At 43.4% G+C, this 24,587-nt stretch overlaps 1 protein-coding gene across 19 annotated transcripts in view; it reads left to right on the top strand.

The window, feature by feature from the left end:
* The window catches only part of LOC111934012 (uncharacterized), a 411,068-nt gene that overhangs the window by 336,120 nt on the left and 50,361 nt on the right, over positions 1 to 24,587 (top strand). For 2 of the 19 annotated variants that reach the window (XR_015276015.1, XR_015276008.1), the window contains exons 1-3: positions 12,624 to 12,742; positions 13,036 to 13,151; positions 14,504 to 14,598. The exons of 5 other annotated variants lie outside the window; for them this stretch is intronic. The gene's annotated coding sequence lies outside the window, so the exon portion shown is untranslated. Of the gene's footprint in view, positions 1 to 12,345; positions 12,400 to 12,612; positions 12,743 to 12,805; positions 12,973 to 13,035; positions 13,553 to 14,503; positions 14,599 to 24,587 lie in introns of those variants that run through there. 12 more of the 19 variants (XR_015276005.1, XR_015276007.1, XR_015276002.1 and 9 more) reach the window with 11 other exon arrangements.

Below are 24,587 nucleotides of genomic sequence, written 5' to 3'. Positions count from 1 at the left end.
TTTTCCCTCCAGCCCCCTATTCCCCCCTGCAGCACATCACATCCTCCCTTCCCCGGTCACCAACCCAGACCTCACAGCTCTGACTGAGTCTCTATTTTCCCCCAGTGAACTGGGTAGTTCCCAAGTGGCACCTGCTGAAGCACTTTAATGAAGACTGGATACCTTTTTAGAATTTTAATTAAAAAAAAAAAAAAAAAATTATCAGGGTAGCTGGGCACAGTCTAGCCCCAGGAAACCCATATGGTAAATGTCTGCCCTTTACTCCTTTTGATTCTTTCCTCAAATTTGTTCTAAAATCGAGTAAGCTATTAAGGTCTGACTGACAGGTCTTCCCTAAATCCCCTTTATCTGCTCTAAGAAGAAGAAAATGATACTACAAGGTGGAAGAAGTGGGTACAAAGGGTGTGGGTGCTGCTGTTCCCTCTCCATGTTATAGTGCAGCACTTCGCTGCTCAATTAACGACTGACAGTGGCTACTGGATGTGCAATTTCATGTGTTCATCCTCTGCTAGGGATCATGTTGCCACTCTTCAGAGATAATAAAAGGAAGGTATTCATTTAGGCTTGTGAAACTTTCTGCACTCTCAACCCATCCTTTCCCCCCATGGCAATTTTCATTCCTTCTTCCCTTGTTCTCTTTCCATTCACTTAAATCATGTTCTGATCAGTTCATTTCCTTTCCAAAATCCAACACATTTCTCTGAAGTTCCCATTTATCTCATCTCTCTTCCTCAGCATCCTTATGAACTACAGATTCCTGCTTGAATCCCAAAGTTTTGTGGCACAATCAAAAATCTGGCTGCTCCAGGCCTGTCAGTGCAGAAGGAAACACACACACACATTGCAGCACAATTTGCAAAGCAATTAGCCTTTGCAGCAAGAAGCACGAGTGACCAGACTTCCATAAGGCTCAATGACATTTAATGAACCCTGATGTGCTCTCATGGTTCTCTGAACTCTTGTTTCTCTCTCCTTTCTGGCTGGTAGCTGCTTGGAGAGGTTTTGAGAACTCCCTTGCCACATCCATGCAGATTTGTCTCTCTCTGGAGGAAGGTCATGCCATGGGAGTCAAATCCCCGTTTTTTTACAAAAGCAGAGGCTACAAAAGGTGCCCTCTCAGTACTCAGGAAGAGTGCTGAAATAGCATTTGCTCATTTCCAAAAGTGGAGGCCAACAGCACACCAAAAAATTAGAGATCCTCCCTTGTGAGAGAGCACAGCAGGAAGCTCTGAACCCAGAAACATCCCTCCTTCCTTCCACCCTGGTATCTAGCAGCGCCCTTCACCTGGATAGATTTCAAGCCACGTCAGATTTCCCTCTGTATTTTACCTGGAGCATTTCTGGGAGGTGCTGAAGGGGGGTGTGGAGTTCAGCAAGCCATGGCACAGGTGAAGCAGCCCAGTGAGCAGCATTCCCAGAACCTCACTTGATAAGCAGCAGATGAGCACCTTGCTGGCCTGGCAGGATAGTTTAACAGGGTAGGTTGCATTAAAGTTTAATTTCACCTCTGGGATGCTGCATTTGTTTGATGGCAGCAGGCTCTGGTCTTCTATGGTGTTGTGCACCAAACATCTGAGATGCACCTTGGAAATTAGTTTCTCGTCATTCTCATCTCAAAACCCGTGGAACTACTGTGCAGGCAGAGAAGAGAGCCCAGAGTTTTCTTTTATGAGCTGGAGTCTCCTGCTCCTTATAGCATATGCTGTTTGTTAATTATTCTCTTTCTCTCTTGCTGTCTCTTTCCTACCCTTGTTCATCCTCCCCTGTGTTTTACTTCTCTGATGGTTTGATCTCTTGTACTGCATCTCCTCAGCCCCAGCGTGCTTTTTTGCATGTTGATTTTGATTTTCTTTTGCTGTGTGGGATTATACGTTTATAACAGCCCTTTACAGAGCCTGAAAAGGAGTCTGTTTTGATAGTCAGAATGAGGAAAGCATCCTCTCCTAAACCATGATTCCCTTATGTTGATAATTGAGCGGGGAAGAAGAAGAGTTTTAAAGCCTTGCCCTCAAACTCTTTCTTCATGGCCTGTGTTGCTTTTTTCAGTACCAGAAACTCTTCACTTGTCTCCTTTGCTGGTGCCACTTCTGCTGGCGTGTGCCACCACAAGGTGTGGTGACATAGCAGCCCTGGAACTTGTCACCATGGCTTTTTTCTATTTCCACATGAAGGGACATTTTGGAATGAGACCTTGGCCAGCAGAGCCCACACACCAGAGCAGTCTTGCTGAAATCCCTGGTGCAGCTGTGGGGATGGGCTCTGGGGAGCTCGTTCCAAAGAGTCCCCAGGTCCCATTCCAAGGCAAAAATCAAATCTGGTTTGCTTTAGTACTGTTGTATTATGCTGCAATGAATTCTGGGCTTGTTCTTTTTGAATTACCAACTCACCAGAAAGGATGGAGAGGGGCAAATTAATGAAAAGAAGAAGACAGAAAAATGTCTAAGGTACCAGTCAGTGGAGAAAAGAAGGGCTCTGCCATCAAAACCTTCCCCAGTGAAAAGACCCAGCAGGATACAGTGACTAAATGTATTTGCCACAGCACTGAGAGTTAAAGAAAAGTTACTTTCATTCACCAGAAGTGGAAAAAGATATCTGAAAAAGCTCTTCTCCTTTTTGTTCCCTTAGTTCTCGTCAACAAAGTGAAGTTCTGAATGGCATGGGGGAAAATCATCTTCCTGCATTTGCAGGCAGTGCAGCCAGTCCTGTTCCTGGACATGGGGGAATGATCACCCCCCCGAAGAGTGATTACAGCCCGAGCAATAAAACGGTGACACTGTCAGTCCAGGGCTGTATTTTGATACTGTGTTTCCTGAATTTCATTTCCTGTGTGAAGCCCAAGGAGAATTTTTTTTTTTTTTTTCTTTTTGAGTGTCTGGGGTTTCAAAGACTGAAATACTCATCAAGGTGCTTGAGGAAAGTAGGAAAGGAGAGCAATCTCCTGTTGCCATCAGAAGGCTGTGCTTCCTTTCTTTGTGCAGATCCAAGGTGATTTCTGGGCCTGAGTCCTGTTGCCTTTCCATGGCAGGCAGTTGGAATCATGCTCCTATTCTCTGAAATAATGGGACTGGGGTCTCTAGCTGGCTCCAGTTCTGGAAAGATCCTTGTAGTCATATAGTTAATGGTTATTTGGAATTATGTAGCAAAATACAGTCTCAACTGTAAAGAACCATTCAGGGAACTGGAATGGTCCAGCAGCATCCCATCCTCATCCAAAGACCTTTATGAATGTCCCAGGGTCTCTGAGACCACAAACAACTGAATCTTGGTCCTTGGTCATGCTTAGATCTCTGTTTCTTGTACTCCTGTGGAATATGGGGAGCATCTCAGAGGCTAGGGAATTTTGCTGTAGTCCCTGGGGGGTTTTAGCACTGCCAGAACCATCAGGCTGTTCGGGTGATTTGTGTTTGAAGCCCTCTGCTCCCCGAAACATCTCTTTTCATATGCTTTGCATTGTAATGCTGCATGTGACACTCTGCATTGCACTTATCTGTGTCTTATACCACAGAGCTCCTTCTCATCTTCTTTCATGGACAGGAGCAGAGTGGTTTAAATCAAAGCATTTGACTTTGAACCTCTCTTGAGCTGGCCTTCAGGCAAGTTCTTTCTGATCAAAGACAGAAGCATACCAGGGTCCAGGTATTAAGGCTGAATAATTGGTTCAGACTAAAATAAGAACTGTCCCAAGCCTCCACGGAAAAAAGTTTTTATCAAGTTTAAAAAAATGTACAGGTAACTTTTTGGCCCTTGATATACTTCTGCATTTTCTAAAGAGGGTGCCACTGCAGAGGCTGCTAATGCAGTATGAGACCATGAAATACCAGTCAAATTTGGAAGTCAAAGATGATCAGATTACTTGAGGAACAGTAGAATTAGGGGTACTGAAACAGAATAGCTTTTATATGGAAGAAGATGGGATACTATCAGCACAGCACAATATTACTGAGGTGATTTTGGAAGATGCTGATTTCTTCTGCTGTGCAGGATCCCCCTCTCTGGAGAAACGTGTATTTCCACAAATAGCACAGCACATATAGCTGTGGCTTTTCTGAAGATATCACAGACCCTTCAGACTGGGGGGAGGAAAACAAACCAACAACCAGGCAATCACAAGCAATTTACCAGACGGAGCAGGATGCCTGTAGCATCCCAAGCAGCCTGAGCCTGTCTGCCTCTGTTTAGGATAAATACTGAAACCGCACCTCCGTGAACTCTTCTGCCTCTGCCCATCAGTAATGTGTATATAAAAAGTCTCTGCCTGGGGATCAGCTAACGGGATTATTCACAGACACAAAATGAAGCTGGCCCGATCCTGACGTCCTTTGCAGCCCTCCCTGCAGCCTGCTGAGAGAGGCAAAAGCAGGCTCAGGCTCCAGGTTCCTCATAATTTTGGCAGCCTTTTGGGAATTTGCAAGGAGGGTGGCAGTGGAAATGGGCTCTCATTTTTGGTTTTGTTGTTTTTCATTTTTAATAGAGCAACTTTCAGTCCGAAAGGAAACCCTGGTGAAGTGGTGAGGCTTTTGTCTCTCGCTATAATGCCACTGGGCTTTGGATTGACCTGTGTGATACAGTGACACTGTGTGGTTTGAATTTTTACATACAGCTGCATAAAGCAATTCTCATGTAAATTTTGGAGGTAAATAAGCCTGCTGTTGGTCTGCTGCATGGACACATATGCTCAAACCATTAGGCTTGAAAGGAGATTAGAATTAACCCACCCGTCTCTCACTGGCTCGCTCTTTCCCTCCCCACCACGCAGCTCTTACAAGAGCCTCAGCACCTTGCTATTTTAACGAATGGCAGCAGAGTTAAGGCTGACAGAAGAAGAAAATTGTTGTGCGCCCTCCCTCCCCCTTCCCTGCAGCCGCAGAGCCTCTGCTGGAAGCCGTGAGGATTTAGAGGAGGCCAGGAGCTGATTCCCCTGGCACAGGCGGGCACGCAGGAGTCGATGCCCTTCCCTCGCTCCCCCAACCTCTGAATTGCACAGGGCTGAGCTGAGCCCTTCAGTTCCCACTGTGGCAGCGGGAGGGCTTAGAGCCTGCCAGTTCAGGCCTTGTGTGTGTTTTCTTTCTCCTTGGATAACTCCATAACCTCCTACTGGGTAGGGAAAGCTTTCAGAGCGGCTGAAAAGTCCTTCCCAGGCACCTGGCGCTGGGACGTTCCCAGGTGCTTCTGCAGGGCTCCAATGGGCAGGGTCTCACCCAGCAGCAGGCAGTGGCCACTGGCCACCATCCTGCCTGGAGCTGGCATCGAAATGGCTTCAGCTTCCAGCTCAGGAAGGGTGTTACTGCGAGTTCTCTGAAGGCAAGAGCGGGCCCAAGCGTGTGCACACACACACACACGTGCACAAAACTGCCGAGGGCGCGAGCGGGCTGAGGGGAACCTGGCCCGGGTTGTTTGTTTATGCGAACTTTAAATAATTCATTTTTGTCCCTATTGAGCTCATCACAGCGTGACCAAAATAAACGTGTCTCCTTGGCCTATTGTTTGGCGCTGAGGATCGTCGAGCGGGAGGAAAATATTACAGTGACTGAGGGAGATACACGTAAGAGTGTGACCTTTAACTGCGGTACCTATAACCAGTCTCATCAAATTAAAGCACTGTATATTTTCCTTAATAATCTCTGATTAGGCTCGGGGTATGAGCGGACACGAACGCCCGCCATTGCTATGCAGCGGGAGGCCTGCTAAGCACCCGCCGAGCGCTTGGGAATAAGTGAGCAAAATGCTTTAATTTGATAGGGTTAGAATCCTGCAGGCTCCGGGGTGAGAAGTCACCAACAGCTCCGCTCGCACTGAATATGCAGAAATAAAAAAGTAAATTGCTTACATCTGCTGCAGGCGGGAGGGAAAATGATCTGATTGGACAGGCCGAGGGCTCTCCATCTCTTTTGGGTTAGAAAGAGGGGTTTGGAGCATCAAAAGCTCGTAATTGGAGTAATTCTGAATTAATGGACATACACACACACAGGCGCATGCACCATTTTGAAGCAGCTGGTCACAGGATGCACATGCTCAGGAATGTTTGGGGATTGCAAAAATGCTGTTAAAAATGTTGTCTCTTATTCCTAATATTATTGACATTTGGATTTCATGAGCTGTAAGAAGTACAGTAAGTACAAAAAGCCCTGCCCATCTGCCCATTAGAACTGCCTGCCTCTGCCTGGATCTGTTTATTCACAATAAAATTATTCCATCTCTCTGTCTGTCTCTCTATCTCTCTTGTCTATCTGCTCTTTCATGTCCGAGGCTCTTCGCTGTACGCAGAATCCCGGGCTTTAGCCTTGTCATCTGATACTGTATTTAATCTATGTATTTGATCAATAAGAATCAAAGACAAGGCTCAAGGTCTTTTTGGCACCAGGCATCCAGCTTTGTGCCGGGTGTCAGAGGTTGTCTACAGTGTCACCTTGATGGTGTCACTCTAATTTGTACCCTACTTTGCTTGCCTCTGTGATCACACTCTGCGCTGGTTTGTGGGATTTTTTTTTTTTTCTCTCTGTATCTCTTTTTTTAATGCTTGTTTTTATTAGTTTGGGAGGTGGGGGAGCTGAGAGGTGGGAGGCTGAAGACATTAGCTTAGGGATTTAAGGAGTGCACTTCCTGCCCCTCTCTGCCTTCCCCCTGTGAGTCACTTACGCTCCAGAGTCAGGGTGTTACCTCCACCTGACAGGCACTGTGTCCCAAGGGGGGAGATGTTACTAAATCCAAAACGACCAAGGGAAGAAATCCTGCAAGGCAAACTTTCAGGAGCAATTTCTCATGCTTGCTGCTGACAGGGAAAGGCAGGCACACCAAGGCCAGAGTCCAGGCTTCAGCCCACTTCTGGGTAAATCCCCGCAGTAGGTACATCTCTAAATTTCACTGGTATTTCTCTTGGAGACAGGGTTCTTTGGATCTCGTGCTGATGCACAAACTTGAACAATTTGTTCTTTTATGGCTGCCTAAGGCTGTACTGCATCATTTCAATGGCCTTTTGTCTTCTGACAAGTATTGCAATGCCTATAATGTACTAAACATTCTAAAAATCCATGTAATTAATGCCCCAACATATCTAATATAGAACTATTATCTTGAGGACAGATAAATGCAGTTTATTATCTTTTTTTTTTTTTCCTTTGCCTACACCTCTTCATTCTCTTTTCTGTGCTGTTATTTAACACAGAAAATAACAGCACAGTAAATGTATTATTTAAGTCTCTCATTTAGAATTGTATGCGTGAAGGCACTGCACAAAATGAGGCTGTGTTTAGACCCAGATCCTCAGCTGTAGACTGCAGGCTTCACCATGATTTCCTGAGGTGCCTTGGAAAGTCAGCCAAGATTTTCACAAATGGGTGGCTGACACTAAGCATCCATTTCTGAGTTTTGTTTTCAGAGGCACTGACCACGCACAGCGGCTGCGGGAATCCATGGGGACTGGAATGTTTCAGTACCTTGTTCCTGCAGACACTGCACTTGGCTTTTCTGCTCTTAAGAATTCACATTTCAATATCTTTTAGTGAATCAGTAGAAACGTTAGGATGGAAGAGCAGCAGAAGGGCTGCCTGCCCCCCAAGGCTGTCCCTAAATAACAATTGGGGTGGATGTTTGAGAACAAAGTACCTGAGAAAGAGAGCAAACAATAAGAGGAAAAATTCTAGTTGTGTTTTTTAAAAACCATAGGCTGTGGGAAGAGGACGGGCTCAGTGCAGAGTTTGCTGTTATGATTAAGCTGCGTGTTGTGATTAAGTTGTATTTTGAAGTTTGAGGTTGTCTAGAGGAAGAGACACCCCGGCTGGATCCCACACAGCCTTTGGACAACGCTGCTTTTTATGTCTGAGCTGGCTGTCAGCCACCAGAGGATGAGAATGGGGTTGATTTTGCAGGTTTTTCTCCAGAAGCTTCTCCAGGGAAGCCGGTTATTCCCTTGGTAAGGTGCCACCTCCCTCCAAGCGCTCGGCTCCGCTCGCTGTCGAAGGGAAGCCTCTTTTGTCTGCCAGCCATGCCTGCCACAGTCTATTGGAAGGTATTTGTCAACAATTATATGTCTATTAAGGACAAGTCAATCAGGCCATGTGCAAATAGCCAGACCTCTGGGGTCTGCCTATTGATAGGGACCTGTCAATAGCCAATCCAGGCTTTTTTCAACCAAACAAGAAATTAAGCGCTCACCAAAATCACTGCTCCTCTGAGTCTCTCCAGCCCATTTTTATTCTGAGTGTTGGTCCCTCTTCTTCTTTTTTTTTTTTTTTTTTTTTTTTCCTGGGCTAATATTTATTTGGAATAAACAAAAGAGACTAGGAGGCACTTGTTAAAGCACTGCTTTAACTGTAAGAGGAACATTTTCTCATTGTAATTAAGGATATTACCAAACGGTTGCGCTTGTAGGTGGCTGCGGTTAATCCCAATGACAGGAAAACTGTAAGGGAATTAATAACAGAAACTTTAAATTAGCCCAGCTGTAATTAATATCTACAGTATATAAATATCCACTCTTCCACCAACACAAATTTCAGCCATATTTACCTTTATTAGGCTGAGGAAGACAGTAATACTATGCAATATTTTCATGCATATTCAATTTGTAAACTCAACAGTTGATTTTGTAATTTATATTGCAAATTACTCTGCTGTTTCCCACACGTGAGCAGGAGAGAGAGCAGAGAGTGTGTGGGAAGCTTTAAACAAAAGCCTCTAGCAAAAGCCATGACATCAAAAAGATGCTCCACAGGGCCATCTCCTTTGAACCGGCAGAACTCCGGTATCACAGAATTCACTGCTGTTACACAACAAACGGCAGCGTTAAATAACTCTGCACAGAGACCTGGAATGACCAAAAATATTGAAAGCAGATGTAGTGTGCAAAGCAGAAATGATATCTGATCTGTGCTCTTTAGGTACATCACAGCTGGCTTTGTTAGTAATTACCCAAACAAACATTCTGTCCGTCAGGGCTTTATTTCTTTTCATTTCTACCCTTCAGACAGGACAAAGTCTGAGAGCCCAGCATTTTTTTCCCTGGTGTTCAAGCACCAGATTAATAATTAGTAACCTAATTTATTAAAATTCAGCATTTACCCAGCAGCATCCTTCAAACACCAATTTTTGAACTAATGTGATCTATTTCTCTCCTGGAAGAATGGCAGAATGAAAAGATATATTCTTTGCAGAATACTCCCCGACCACTGCAGAACTGCTAGGTATGGAGATAGTTTTTATTTGGTCACAAACTTTCTTATACTTTGAATTAAATCTATACCAGGGGAGAGCTTTCAACCTGACTTTTATTGCTGGTTTTACCACAGTCTTATTTTAGGTACTTGTTTCATGTTAAAAAAAAAAAAAAAAAAAAAAGAAAGAAAGAAAGAGAAAATTACCTTTTCAGTTTCCTATTTGAAAACCAAAAAATACTTTTAAAAAAAGTCATCCTTAATGTGGCTCCTTTTTTAATTCTCCACCCTCCTCCCAGACATGGACCCTTTAGAAAACAGCTTTGGTTCTTCTTTAATCTGATTTTAGCAGGTGCAGCACGTGGATGAAAGCTTTTCAGCAGATGCTTTGGGAAAGTGACCATTAAAAGCAGGCGATTTATTTCCCTGTAAATATATATTTTTGCTAAGGAGCCCTTAAAAAGAAATTCAAACATGTCAGTACACAGGTTTAGCACCCATGCTTCCAGCTTCTCTGAGCTGTGTCAGCTCTCACATGTAAAATCAGCTTTCAAGAGATCATTTATGTAATAATTTAACTTCATAGGAGAGGAAACGTTAAAAAGCCCCATGTAAACAATCTTTCATATACATACATATATATATTCACATAGGCACAGCACTGTGACACCTCTCAAATAACTACCAATTAGAGGTATTTTTTCTAAAAGCTTTTAATTCTACTTCATTTTCACCTCTCTGAACTCAGAGGGGCAATGACTTCATAGATAACTGCAGCAGATCCTAAAAACACACATTTTAAGACCACGAGAGACCAAGTCATCTGACACTGTCCACAACAGGGACCGAAAATCCTACCAGTCCTTTCTGCCAGCTCCTACTGAAAGCAATTCACATCAGTTTAGAAATTATATTTAAAAAAAAAAAAAAATTCCAATTCCATCAGCATTTGATGTTTGTTTGATGATGAACTTAAAACATCCAGAGGGAAGCTGTTGAAGGGCTTTTCCTTTTCAGATTTTATTGAGGAGGGAAAGGGAAAATTTTATATTCAAAGGGCTTAAAGTGCCTGCTAAAGGTCTGCCTTTAAATTCCCTAAAATTTAGGGAATTTAGTGAGAAGGGAGATGGCTCTTCTGTTCTGCTTCATATTTACACAGTGCAAAGAGCACGACTCTTCAAACAGTGGGAGATGGGATGTAATTCCTCCCTCAGAGGGGTGAGCGAAGGACAGATTATTTCCAACTGAATTTTGAGGTTCAGGTTTTTTGCTTTTGGTCAGCTTTAGCCAATTTACTCCCTCTGAAATAATTTTCCCGCTATAGTTCCTAAAATTGCAATTTTTGCTCTTTTTTTTTTTTTTTTTTTTTACCCTTCATGAACAAATTATGCTCTTAATCAATATTCTGTTAGAAGAAATAATGCAGGAAAAAGCTCTGTAACTTGGTGGGCAGGGATCTAACTCGAAGCTGGATGGAGGGAGCTCATTACTGACACAGGGACTCCAGTGTCCCTCTGCTGCTCCGAGCACTTGCAAAATTCAGGATGACCCGAGGAAAGAGTTTAAGCAGCTGATGGGGAGCAGCATAGTGTGTAAAAACAAAGATTCAGCCACCGTGTGGGTACTTCCCACCTCTTTGACGTGAAAAAGAATGCAATTTTAATAGGCAGGAAGAGATTATTTGGGGACGATTTCTTAAGAGAAAATGGCAAAGAAAAATAAATGGTGTATGCAAAATATACACAGTATGAGCAGCCCAGATTGGGTAGTTTAACGGTGTTTTCTTTCTGCGAAGGTGGTATTTGTACAAGGTGGTTTTTATTTAAAATACCTGCTTGAAACAGAACAGGGGGAACAAATCAACAAACAAAGGACAACCCTGCTGCAAAGCAGAGAATTCCCTCTGTTCCTCAGGGATGTGAGGCGGTGAAAAGCGAAGGGGCCGCGAGTGCACCTCCAGCAATTCCCTCTGCACCGCCTGGAGACACCGGCTCGGGCCAGGGAGAGGTCCCAAAAGGGTAACAAGTTCTTGCTGTGATTTTAAACTGTCCAAGGGGAGCTTTTTTTGATGAGCTGGAGAGATTCTTCTCCACGAAAAGAATTGCTTGTCCCGCGTGTCGCAGCTCTGCTAGGAAAGGACACCCCGCACAAAAATCACCAGCCATGAAGTTTGTCCTGCTCCAAAACCCGGGTCAGCGAGCTCAGGTTTGCTACAGATGCAAAACCTTAATGTGTGTGTGTGAGAAAGTGGACGTAAAGTCACCATTTCGAAAGGAAAAAAAACCCAAAACCAGAGAAATGCAACAGCAGCATTTTACAACAGATGACATCCAGATAACAGCCGGAGTTAGAGCTTTCTCTACGAGTCAGGGACGGTGCTTTAGTGTGCCCTTACTCAAAACATGTACAGACAAACATGGAAAATGTGATATATTTGCATTCAGTGCAGTGCCAGTACACAGAGAGCGAGCTCCGTGTGCTGGAATACAGCTCGGAGCATGCTAAGGAATTTTTCTCATTTTACAAATTGTTAGGACTCAGGGGTTTGCTAAAAATATTCTTTTGAAGCTTGTCTAGTCCTTGGCAAGTGTTCCAATTTATCCTCCCTTTAATGGTGTGAAACTGGGTTTTGTTAGGGCTGGGTACATGATCTCTGCTGCCTGGTGCTCAAAGGCAGCAGGGAAAAGCCTCTGATGAAGATACGTAAGAAGGGAAGAAAGAAGCAGCTTCTGATCTGGTTATTTCATGATCAAAATTGCTTGAAATGAACTTTGATCCAGCCGCTATTCTGAAGAATTACAGCTAACAAATAAACAAACCCAGCAGAAAAAAAAAGGAAAAAAAAAATTAAAAAAAAATTCCTTAGAGCTTTTATTCCCTCCTCGGTTTCCACGGGTATCTTGTCATCAGACACAGGCTGATTTAAGGGAAAACCTCCCCAGATTTGGCCCAGGCCTGTCCATTGTAGGTTCCTGGCAGGAGGGACCAAGCCTGACTGGTACCACACGGAGCACCTGGAGCGTAACAAGGGATAAGTAATAATAATAACTGTCCACTAACCACATCAATGTTTTAAGTATCTCACATAAGTGGATAACTTGATTTGTAAATAAACTACATTTCAGGAATATTTCATAAACATCCTGTGCTAAGTTGGTGCCTGGGGTAATATAGATTTTCATCCATATTCATCTCCGCGCAGGAATTCCCGGGAGTTGCTGGGAGGTTGCAGCAGCTCAGGCTTTTCATGGTAATATCTTCCTATTCTCTTTTTTTTTTTTTCCTTTTCATTTTTTTGTGTGTGTGTGTGTGTGTTATTTTTTTGCGGCGCTCAGCCGCGCCCGGCGGGCGGCGGGAGCCGCGGGGCCGCTGGGCCCGGGCGGGAGCGGGTCCCGAACCCGCGGCCCCGGGAGCGCGGGGGGCAGCGGGGCGGCGCGCGCTGCGCGGTGCGCCAGCGCCATCTACCGGCCGCGCGGGGGCGGCGCGCGCCTGTCGCGACTGTCGCGGCTGTCGCGGCTGTGGCGGGGGCTCCCCCGCGGGCTCGCCCTGCCCGAGGGCGCTCGGCCGCTGCTGCCCCCCCCGCTCGTCCTCAGGTGCGGCCAAAGCCCCTCGGCGCCGGGTCAGAGCGCTTGGAAAGGCGGCTCTGCCCGCCCTGCGGGTGGCGGGAATGGCTCGGGAGCGAGGGGATCCCCGGTCCCGCAGCGCCCGGGGGAGAGCGGGTCTAGCTCCCAGCGTGGGTTTTGTAACCGGGACCGGGAAACGTTTTTTATGTCAATGGATTCGCTGCTGGACCATCCCATCAGTGCAACTCGTTTGATTTCAGGTCTGCTGTGGACTGGGGCGATGGCGCAATTACAAATTCGAGTGATATTTTATTTTTTTTCAGGTAGCCTGTCATTGTGGCGGGCGATGCTTTGGCTGTCGGGTTTGTTTTAGAGCATCCATTTGCCCAGGGTCACCAAGCCGACACTCAGCAATCGCCGTGGAGCGAGGCTATGCCGAGTAGGTGCCCTGTTGTCCCCAGCTGTTCACTCTGGCAACAGCTGGGAATCTCCGGGCAGTCCCTCACACATGGGGGGATCCTGAAATCAATTCATCACCCAAAGCAGGCCAGCCCCTGGCCCGGTGAGCGCGAACCACCTGGCTGGCTCTCTGTGTGCTTTCGCTTTGTAGCCGCAGGGAGCCACGTCTGAAGTGTCTCTGCCTGGAAACTCCTGGCTAAAGCAGCGATCCACAGCCTTGCTTCTGATTTAATGTGACACCCAGGCTGGGAAACAATATTATCCCAGTGTTTTCCTGCAGCAGGGAAACCACCATCGGCTGCGGTTGGTGTTTAAGGTACCCCTGCTGAAAGCGTGGTAAGGCTCACTCAGAGAGGTCCTCCTGCAAGGAATGGTGTTAAGGTATTTTTCTCCTGAGCATGATTCGTCTGTAACTCTGTTTTCAGATGTAACAAAAGCTGCTCCGGGTTGCTGGAGCTTTGAATGCTGTGATTTGCACTTTAGGAGTTGGTATTGGGGGAGAAAGTGTTCCAGAGATTTCGTTATTATTTAGTTACTCTGCCTCTCTGGACTTTCATTTTTCTTTCTGTATAGATTTTTCCTGTAATTCTGTTTTCTATTCTTAGTATAAAGAGTATAAAGAGAACTACTTTAAATATTTTCAGTTTCTAAAGGGAGTATCTGGTACTAAGTGCTCATAAAATAAGAGCAAATCGTCCTCAGGGGATAGAAAATACAACCCAATGGACATATTTTTCTTTTTTTAATGTAAAAGTACTTTTTAATACATTAATTAAATTTGGGATGGGTAAGACTACAGCATGGACTTTTGGGAGGAAAGAATTGCAGTTGCTGGGTTTTTAAACTGAAGGTGTGAGGGACTGGGACTGGCAGATTTCTACCACGATGCTGCAATTCCCTAGCTAAAAATTGCTAAGGAAATCTCTGCCCTCTTTCTGCTGGAAATGAAGCAGTTCTGGGGCTGCTGGTCCAGGGGCCAAGCAGGCACTGGAGACTGGCAGGGAATTCTGGGGAGAAAACAGAACTTGGTGTAAGTTTGCTGCTCTTCCTTGCACTGAGACCTGCAGACCCTGGGCTGTGGCTTTCTCTTCCTCTGGGAGCAGGAATCATCTGGAATTATTCCTGCTGGGGGAACTTGAGCTGGCCAGAGGTGAGGCTCCCCTAAGCCCCAGAGTGTCTCCAGAGAGGAGGTGAAAGCTGTGTGTTGTGGCTCTCAGAGGGCTCTGGCTGGGCTCCACGTCTGCCTGGTTGTGAACCTGCCTCACCCCACAGAGGTTAATCAATTTATTTTTTTTTTTTTATTAACGCTTTGGTTTTCATTTTATCCTAAAGGTGAGAAAAATATAAGATCACCGCTTGTAGTGGCCCTTTCAGTCTTGGTTGCAGGACTAAATTTTGCCTGGAACTCTGCAGTATCCAAGGCTCAGGTAAGATGCACAGACCCCTACAAGAGAAAGCAGAGCTGAGGGAGGATTGAAGTCCTTCCAGCTCTGTCTGAGTTTTGCCTGGCTAAGGGTGTAGGCATTTGGCTACAAATTAATTCAGTTTAGTTTTCACCCAGAGAATGCTGCAAACCCCCCCCCCCCCCCCCAGAAAGATAGATTTAATTTTTTTTTCCTCGCTAACACAATCACAAAATAATACAAACTTCTCCCCACGAAGTGTTGATTGTTCTGTAATGGAATCATAAGTAATTTTGTAGTCGCTTTGGGGAAAAAGCAGAAACTGTTCTTAGCACCTGCTGTATGATATCACAAAGCTACGCCTCATAATGATTCTAATATGTGAAGGCAGTTGCATAATATCATCATATTACAGTTTGTGTAAGGAAAAAAAAATCATGGACAAGAGATTGCCAGTAGAAACTCTTCCCAAATGCTATTTTTTTCCTCATTGCTGTTTCTCTGTCTCAAAATATCTTTGCATTTTCCTTGTCAGAGTCTGTAGGTTTCATTGGTGGAAATAACAGCCAGCAAATAATAAAGAGGGAAGGAAAAAAAAAAATCACCATGTTTAAAAAAATAAAAATGCATTTTTCTATAGAAGCTAATGTTCCATAAAGAGATGCAAAAGGAAGAGAAAAAGCTACTAGATAGCACAGCTGCATTGAATTGCAAGACAGCTGGATTTTTTCAATGTAACCAGATTTTTAGATGAGTTTTCTTTTCATTTCTCTATAATAAGATCTTTGTAAACCACAGTCCTAAACAAAATCTTGGTGGTGATGATGAAAATAGGGAAGAGCAGTGCTGCTGGCGCTGTGTGTGTGTGTGACAGTCAAAATATGAGATCCTTTGGAGCTCTAAACCTGTGTCAGCAGAGCCACGCAGCTTCCATTGGCTGCAGAGCTGCCTTGCTGCAGGCCCTGAGGATAAGGATTGCAGCATCCAAAGGGATATTGCCTGGTGGTCAGGATGCCCTCAATGCCCCCAGCTGAACGGATGAGAACGAAAGAAATTTCAGGCAGAGACTCTAATAAGACTTAGAGCTGAATCAGAGTTTGCCCTGCAAAATCCTGGGCAGCACATACCAAAGCAGCTACTCCAGCCTTGGAAGAAATCCAAGATGCCTCTGCCTCACGTCCAGACTCTCAGTCTGACCTCTCTGAGCGATAAATAGTGAGTTCACATCTCACCCTGATCCTTCCTGAACCTGCCCCCTTGCAGAGGGCTTGGCGTAGGAGAGGTCAGGGCCCTTGTGGGCATGCAAAGGTGTGATAAAAGGAGAGAAGTTCTCGTGCTCTCTTTCTCCCTCGCTCCCTCCCTCATTACATTCACTCGGGTCAGCGTAGTCTGACTCCTCAGCAGACAGAAGAGCAAGAGGCATTTCCAAGCAATAGTTCCCGTTCTGCCACCTGCCTGCCATGTGCTCTTTAGCAACTTACCTCATCTCTGCTGGTCTGTAAAGCTCGGGGCAAACGCAGCCTTACAGGAGAATAATACAGATTCTCAGCCTGTGAAATGCCTCGCTGAGAAGCCAGCGTGTTCAAATGTTTTGGGTACATTAATACTCACAACTTGCTAGAAATAAAACCCCAGGAGGATTTTCAGTGCACCTTAGCAGGGCAGAAAGAACTACTTGGCTGGCTGTAGCTGGAAAGTAGTCTCTTGACATTCTGTGCTACATCCCAACAGCATCTTCCTTTGAGCTAGAAATCAGTGCTGTCTTCATTTTTCTATTGTGCTTGCTTTAAATTCCTAAACTGGATCAGAACCAATGTTTTTCTTTGTGGCAGCAGGGGGGTGATTTAGTTAATGCTGGACTCAGATGCCAAATCATGAGTTCCAGCTTATTCCTATCAGTGGTCATCCATCAGCAAACTTGGGGGAGTGGGGCAGAAATATAAGCACACTGACAATTTGCCAGAATGATTTAAGACCTGGCATTTAGGAGTTCCTGTTGCAGTTGTTCCTTTGACAGGTCTCCTAATTTGCTCCCATCTTGAAGACACTCACTACTTTAAGACTTAAACAATCTTCATCTGGGAAAGGAACTCAGCAGCAGGAACAGGGGGCCTTATCCAAGGGAAAGGTTGCACAAGGGCAGACAAACCTCCTGACTTCTGCGTCATCAGCAAACATAGATGTGCCTGTAGGAATGCTGCTCTGTTGGCTTTGCCTCTCACAGGGGAGGAGAAGGCAAAAAGCAATATGCATTATTGATCAGAATGTGCAGGTGAATGAAGATGGACAAGGATAGGTCACAACTTTATTAACTCCATGTAGGCAGCACTTGCACAGATCCAGGGCTGAGTTATGCTGTGTTGAGTTATGGATATCCTGGATCACAAAGAATATCTGTGATCCACAGATCCACCCACTCCTCCGAATTCTTCACCATCGGTTGCAGATGTAGTACCAAGGCTTCCTTGTGCCATAGGCACAGATTCCAGTAGCAGGATCCAAGGCTGCCTGTGTTGTAGGAGCTACTTTCTCCATCCTGAGCCATAAAACAAGAGCCATGACTGAGCTGAAGTGCTGGGACAGGAGATGAACACTCGTCCCTCATGAACACAGGGATGGATCAGCTGCCAGCTCTCACTTACCCTTCCCACACACAGAAAAGCAGCAGAACCTGCTGCAACTTGCACTGTCCCATTACCATCTTTGCCTGCTGGCTTGACTCATGTCCTAAACATCCTCTCTGTGCTCTCCTGTGACTGCCATTCACCATAGTAACGAGAAAGTCAAGAAACACAAAAGCTGCAGGAAAAGCTGAATGCCACCAAGGTGGAGCAACTGCTGTTTGGGCAGAGTGCACTGTGCTGCAGAAATCCCTCTCAGCACAGCTCTAGACTGGCAGAATAACCAAGCCCCTGAATCTTCTCAACAAGATTTAATTGCCTCTGAATAGATTGCAGCTTTCTGGGATTCATTTGCTCCTCACTATGAATCACTGGAACATTTTCATGGTCACAAATGTTCACAGCAAAACTGTTCAGGGAAGTATGTGACGGGCAGGAATCCAAGTGGGTTGTTTTGGTTTTCATTCTGGTTAGATCCACTGATCACAGGTTGCAAAAGGTTTTAGTCTCTGTTGCAAGATGTTTCCCTCTCTCACATTATTCTGACTTTATGACAATATCTGTCAGAAATTGCATTAGTCTTTGCTGTTCTCAAAGGTTTTATATTCAGGTTGGTACCACCAGCAGCAACCTTGAAGAGTTGCACAGAAAACCAACATACATGGTTAGAGTACAACAGTGCTTAAAATAGGTAAGTTTGCATCCTAGACTAAAATTTAAAAATATTTACATGCATGTGTGCACATCTTTGTGCATAACCAGCACCTTTTGGACCTCAAGTAAATGAAGAATGGCCTGTTTTCCAAAGTTATTTTTTCCAGTATATAATTTTTCATGTACTATTTCATGGTTAGGTGGACAATGGGAGTCAATTTTTTTGAGTGAGAATGCATATGAGATGGCATCTGTTTTACCATGAATTTACTCCTGCATTTGCTCAGAATTTTTTGGAGCTAGTTTTTTGAGTGTTCCCACTGTTAACTATGTTCAGAGCAAATAAAAAGGGAATGGGAATGGTCTCATGGAAACTGTTAGGCTCTGTCTGCTCAGCTCTTCTCAGCACTCAGGATCCGAAAATTGCTGCTAAATTTTGAGTAGATTTGATATGGCATCATTGCTACCAAATAAATTTGGAGCACAGCGTCCCAGAAATACATAAATTGAAGTACTAGATTTAGAGCATGTGTTTTCTCTTTCCAAGTAACACAACTCGCCTGGATGTAGGAAAAAAGGCATTTTCTATTTGGATGTAAAGTAAAGGAGAATATATGGAGAAAGACCACAGCCTGGCCATGCCTGATGTGGCCCAGTGTTCTGGCTCCAAAGGGCTTTGATAATGACTCTGTAAAAAGGAGTTTGTGCTTTGGTGAAGCTTTTTCTTCTCAAGCCAGCCAGCAGTAACCTTGTCCTAGAAAATGTGAGGATGTGCCACTGTTGTAAAGATCCACTCCTCCTTTTTGATGCATTTTTAAGTGAGGGAAGTGCTACTCAAATGCCCTTGAAAATCTTTAAGAATGGCTCTTGGAACATTTTCCTTTTTTTTTCTTACTTCATTTCTTTCATTCCGTATCCATCCATATGATTCCATCTGTTGGTCCAAAAGGCTCAATATGACAGTGACAACAGACCAAGTTTCTCCTTTAATTTAAGCCATTTTTTCCCTAGGAAAGTATTAAACTCCAGATATCCATATTCCAAGCCCATTTGAAAGGTCAGCAGAATTAATAGGGAAATGGTTTGTATTTATTTTTAAAACAACCCCCTGAGTATGAGATGTGGTCAAAGCTAAGTGAGACATTTCAAGTGTCAGGTTCATGTCTGTACCCAGCCACGATGCCTGAGCAGGTTTCAAGGTCTCAGCCTGCCAAAGACTGACACACACACTTAACTTTCTTCACTGGAATCTTTCCCTGACTTTAATGTGGGCATCTCTGAGGGATCAAGGCAGGGATTCATGCAGATACTTCAGCTGTCTGTCGTGCATCTCTCTTATGTCAGCAAATTCTGCTTCTGTCGTGGTGATTTTTATTAATTGGTTACTGGGGGAGCACAGTATGATTCTATGCATGAAGAATATAGGAAAAAATGGGAGATGGAGGTGATGGAAGAGCAAAGTGAGAGAAAGGACAGGTTTCATCTTGAGGAGGAGACTGAATCCATTTGCCTTAGAGTCAGTGACAGGACAGTTCCACCAACACTCCCTTCTCTGGACAAAGCTGACTTGCTTCTCACCATGTGCCAACAAATTCCTGCTACACATCACTTCTCTTCCTTCACCTGTCTCCTGATAGTCACATTATGTCTCATACAAACTCACACAAACAAATACAAAACACACAGCAAGGCAAAAGCTCTTTCCGTGCACTAGGTTTATCCCAGGATGTATCAGTGTCAGCTCCACAGCAGAAATTTACAGCCAGTTAGAGGTGCTATCAGCATGCCAGGACTAAAAAGGGACCAAATGAGCCACGGTGTGAGGGAGAAGATGTCAGCCCAGACACAGCACACCATATTCCTGGGATAAAGAAACAATGCAGAAACCAGCAGTGGGTAACAGATGAGGTATTAGGCCTAGCAGGGAGAAGACAAGAGCTTAAATCAAAAAGACATCCTGATGAGACTGGATGTAAGCTGAGCACACAAGCCTTCAACGAGGGATATGAGAGGTGGTTAGACAAAACACTGCAGGAATTCATCCATAGTGAGTAGTGCAGGAGTTGGAGCACCAGGACGGGAGAGGTGGATGCAAAGGGACTTTTCAGCGCTGTCAAGGAAATTGGCCAAACGCTCCCTCCCAGAGGCAGTGTCATCAGGGCAGCATATGGCAAAAGGGAAGGAAAAAACAGAAAAAAGAGAGTAATGGAAAAAAGAGACAGGAATATTTTTAAGAATCTTAGCTTTTACTAAGTTGCAGAAGGAGTCTGTGGACAATCTGGGATTTGAAGCCTAATCTTGGAGGCTGGTGCAGGCCATAAGCTCATCTCCCACATTTATATTTTTGCAATTTCTTCCAATAGTGTAATGTGAAAAGATTTTTTATATTTAAAATATTTAATATATTTATCCTATTAACATGATGCAAAATAGTCAATAATTTACATATATTTACATCTAATGTTCATTTATAGGCAGACAAATATAAATTTACCAGTGTGTGTGCATATGGCTGTAACATATGATTAATACACTGTCAGCATAATCTAACAGCTCACAACCATCAGTTGTGCAAATAGTCCTTTCTAGCCATGTTTCCTACTGCTATTTAACCTTTCTCCTTCCCTTCCTCCCCCCTTTCACAGTCTGTCTCACCCACCCTCGCTTCAGTAGCCTGCCTTAAAATAGCAGGCAAGGTCTGTGCAGTGGTGACTCTTTTTATACAGATTTCACAATGCCTAAAACATTTGGGGATCTCTTCTCAGAGGCTTTTGGGTATGAGAGGTGTAGAAATTGACAAAAAATATTCCTTTCTCCCAGAAATCTTAGTACACAACTAAAACCTCCAGAGTAATGCTCTTGATTCACTGTCCAGCTTTAGGTAATAAATAGCTTAATGCCCCATTCCTGGTGCACTGAAAGTCATTTTTGGTCTAGGGCTTTGTCACATCTTCCTCCTGTGTGCCATGTCCTGATCACACAGCCCCTGCAGTGGCCAGAGCAGCCTGTGCCACCACACGTGGCTCGAGGAGGGAGGGCACATGGGAGCCTGGCCGCAGAGGAGCAGGGCTAGCCCAGATAACTTCCCACATCTCTGAGGTGGAAAGAAGCTAAGCTGTCCAAGTCCAGCCCCAGCTATCCTTCACAGGGGTTCTGTTTTCAATAATCTTGCCCAAGCATGGAAGATTTGTTTGTTCCTAGAGCAGGGATGTCCAGCACACACATGAGTAATGGCTGTATCATCGCAGCGCTGACTTGCGTTTCATGATACAATATATTTTGCATGCTTTATGGCCCAATCCTGAAATTTTTATTTGATGTGGGTGATTCTTCATCCTCCAAACTGTCCCGTTGACTTCACAGGACTCTTCGGGCTCCCCATGAAAGTGAGGTTTATGGTCTCACTCATGTTTCTCCTTTATGGCCCAGAGCACCAGGGCTGACCTTCCAGGAGGTTCTGTGCTGTTGGGAGCAGAGCAGTTCTTTTGCCTCTGCTTTTCTCTCAGGATACCTCTTCTCTCCCAGCAGCTCTCTGAAGCACACGAGGCAACGCTTATGGAATGCACTAAACACTTCCAGACTGCCTCAGTCAGGGACAGACACCTGTCTTATTTCACACGTCCTGCTTCCTGAAACCCCTGCTTGGATTTACACCCTGGGAAATTGCTGAATTTGTGGAGGCTTCATTTCCCTGCCTTTTGGAGCCCTATCCCTGTGTTTTGTCTGAAGTACTACAGCAGTGTTTCTGTCAGCCTCTCTGTTGTTGGTGGCCAGGTAACAAACCCACCACCAGCAAATGCCCAGACCATGCTTTGGTTCATTTCTGTTTAGGAACTCCTTGCTCATCACCATGCTGAGATGGCCCCTCCATCTAAGGAATTAAAATATTGAACTGAGAATTTGTAAGAAACTTTCAGAGGGTTGCCAGCTTTCCATCCTCTCACTTGACTTCATGTCTCCATTTCTTGGCATTCTCAGTATGGCTTTGTCTTTTCAATCCATAGTTTTGTTTCAGTGACATGTCAAATGATTTGACTTTCCTTCTTTCCTTCTTTCCTTCTTCTTTCCTTCTTTCCTTCTTTCCTTCTTTCCTTCTTTCCTTCTTTCCTTCTTTCCTTCTTTCCTTCTTTCCTCCAAAAACAATCCTGGCCTGTCATTTAAAAGAAAATCCTAAATATTTCAAGTGTTCAGCAGAAAAACGTTTGATGAAAATAAGGTGCGGTTTTTGGGGTTTTTTTCCCTGTGAAACACACTGTTCACTAAACTTTCTTTTATTTGAAAAATCAGGTTTCCATCAAAAAATGTTTCCATCAGAGAGTTTTTCTCCCAGGCTTTTATTCAGTGTGCAGTCCTGCTAACAGTTACTGAGGTGCAACATCTGTTGACTTCAGTCGAAGTTGCACCCCAGTAATTGAAAGCAGAATTGGGTCTGTTCTTTGTAAGGTGTGTTGAATGGACAAAATCATGCATTGACTGAAGTGTTAGTCTTAGCAGTAAGTGATCCTCTAATTTAATCCTCTGCTCTATTCACGTCTCAGATACAAAATGTTTAATAAACTGCAGCTCAGTGGTAAGAGTGAGTTACCCATCAGCGCATTTCCCAGCCAAAATTGTAGAGTAAACTACTCTCAATAGCAGGTTTATGTTACCATTTACATTACTGGGTAAAACCTAAATTGGAGTTTTTATGTATTATGTGTTTCTTATATAATGCACTATACAAGGAGGTTTATTTTCTCAGCTTCCTCAGATTTCACTCTGGATGTTACTTGATTGTACATATTAGTGGTAAATTAGGAGTGCAATTCTTTTCTTTTATATACCTCATGTATCCATGCAAATGGATTTTGCATCCAGTTTGTAGTTTCCTGGCATATGAAAATGAATCTCCCAAAATCTATAATTTTTTTTTGGGGGGGAGAGTTAATTTAGGCTTAATTTAAGCTTTAGGTTAACAGCTAAATTTAGAACCCAGATACATTTTATCATTCTCTAACCCAAACTTGCCTTTTATATATATTGTACCACACAGAACAAGCCATACTTTTACATTTGTATATTGTTCCACACCAGAATGGGGGAAATATATATATATGTATTGTACATATGAGGACTTTTAAAAATATAAGTATGTGTGTATACTGTTTAATTATACATTGAAATTTAAATTACTCTTTTATTTTTGTGCTAATGACTTTATCTCTTCTTATGGTTCTTTTAGTCTTAAATAGTTTTGTGCTTGGTACAGCAATTTGCTGATCAACAGAGTTGCAGCTCCTAGCCTAACTTTTTGCTACTAAGAAATTCTGTATTTAAAATGTTCATCTTCCTTAAAAGGTAAGTTTTATAAATGATTTCCTCTGAGAAATACTCAGAGAAAAAGCTGATAAGTCACCTGCACCATATTTGCAGCCAGCACCTAATATACCAAGTGTCTGCAAGTGAAGAAAACCCACTAAAGTAATTTTGCAGAATAATTTATTAAAGTTTGAATAAAATGGAAAAAAACATTTCTATACCCATTTCTTAGAAATTAAATATTCTTTATTCTTGTTTTTTGAAAATTTTGGCATGAAAAGTTCTCAAGGATTTGCAAATTTATTGAATGTTTCAATAGCTACTGTTTAAATGTAACTACTTTATTTGGAAGTTACAAAGATCTCATGGCTGTTAAAAACATTTAAATAAAAGCAAAGTTGTGGCCTCATTGCACACCAAAAATATTTATGTATAATCTTTAAGCCAAATTAGTGGAGTTACTGGAGAGAATTAAGTTTTATAAGCATCTGAAACATGAAGCCTTTGTGTTTTGTACTCAGATTTTTGCCAACAGCAGTTTTGTGCTAATGCCAATGAGAGACCTCACTCACCATTAATGACTTTTGAAATGAAGCAAACAAAATATTTATTATCTAATTTATTATAAATTTTAATTGACATCTGTAATAGCATAGCTGTTCACAGGTGTTTTTAAGTCTTGCCTTGTTTTAAATCAGTGGTGAAAAATACTGCTGTCATTAGAAGGGTTTTTGTTTTAAATTTTTCTATCTAGATAATGAGTTATTTATATGAGCAGTTGGTTTCCAAAATCTCTATAAAACAGTTCTTCTGGAGCCCAGTATCTTAGTCCAAGAATTATTTGGTCTTTTAAAATCTTGCATCACTAGGCAAACACACAAGTCTAATAAGCAGAATTCATGTTGTGGTGTTAAATGCAGGTAAAAAACAATGTAGGTGGTACAATAGTATGGAACAATTCCCTGAATCATTTAAAGCTGATTAAATTGTGTTGATCAATCATTCTAAATAACTGAGGAGGAACAAAACTGAGCATTGTGAGGAATGAGGATGGGGCATGCTTTTTCAGCAAGAAAAGCTTTCCTGGCTTAGCATGAAAATATAATGTGTTAACAGAGTCTTAAAATCAATATACCATGAATTAGCAGTCAGCAGAGAACAGCCAGATGACAGGGGGAATATGATTCATTTCTTAGAATGACTAAGATCTCAGGCAGCTCGTTGAGCAGAATATTTGGAGATTGTGAATAGAGTTAAAAGAAATTCCTTTAATTTGATCTGGAAGTGTGTTTATGACAGACATAAAGCACTTGAATTCTACTGAGGATTTCCTCTTGTGCTGCAGTCATCCTGACTCTGCTCTTTACAGCTGTTCTTTAAGTACTGACTGCTGAGCCAGACAAGGCAGTCCTCTTACACCTTAATGCATGGAAATGAAGT

This window comes from Cyanistes caeruleus, chromosome 13 (genome assembly GCF_971803275.1).
Source record: "Cyanistes caeruleus chromosome 13, bCyaCae1.hap1.1, whole genome shotgun sequence".
NCBI classification, from domain to species: Eukaryota; Metazoa; Chordata; class Aves; order Passeriformes; family Paridae; genus Cyanistes; species Cyanistes caeruleus.
This window is presented reverse-complemented; position numbering and strand designations above follow the sequence as displayed.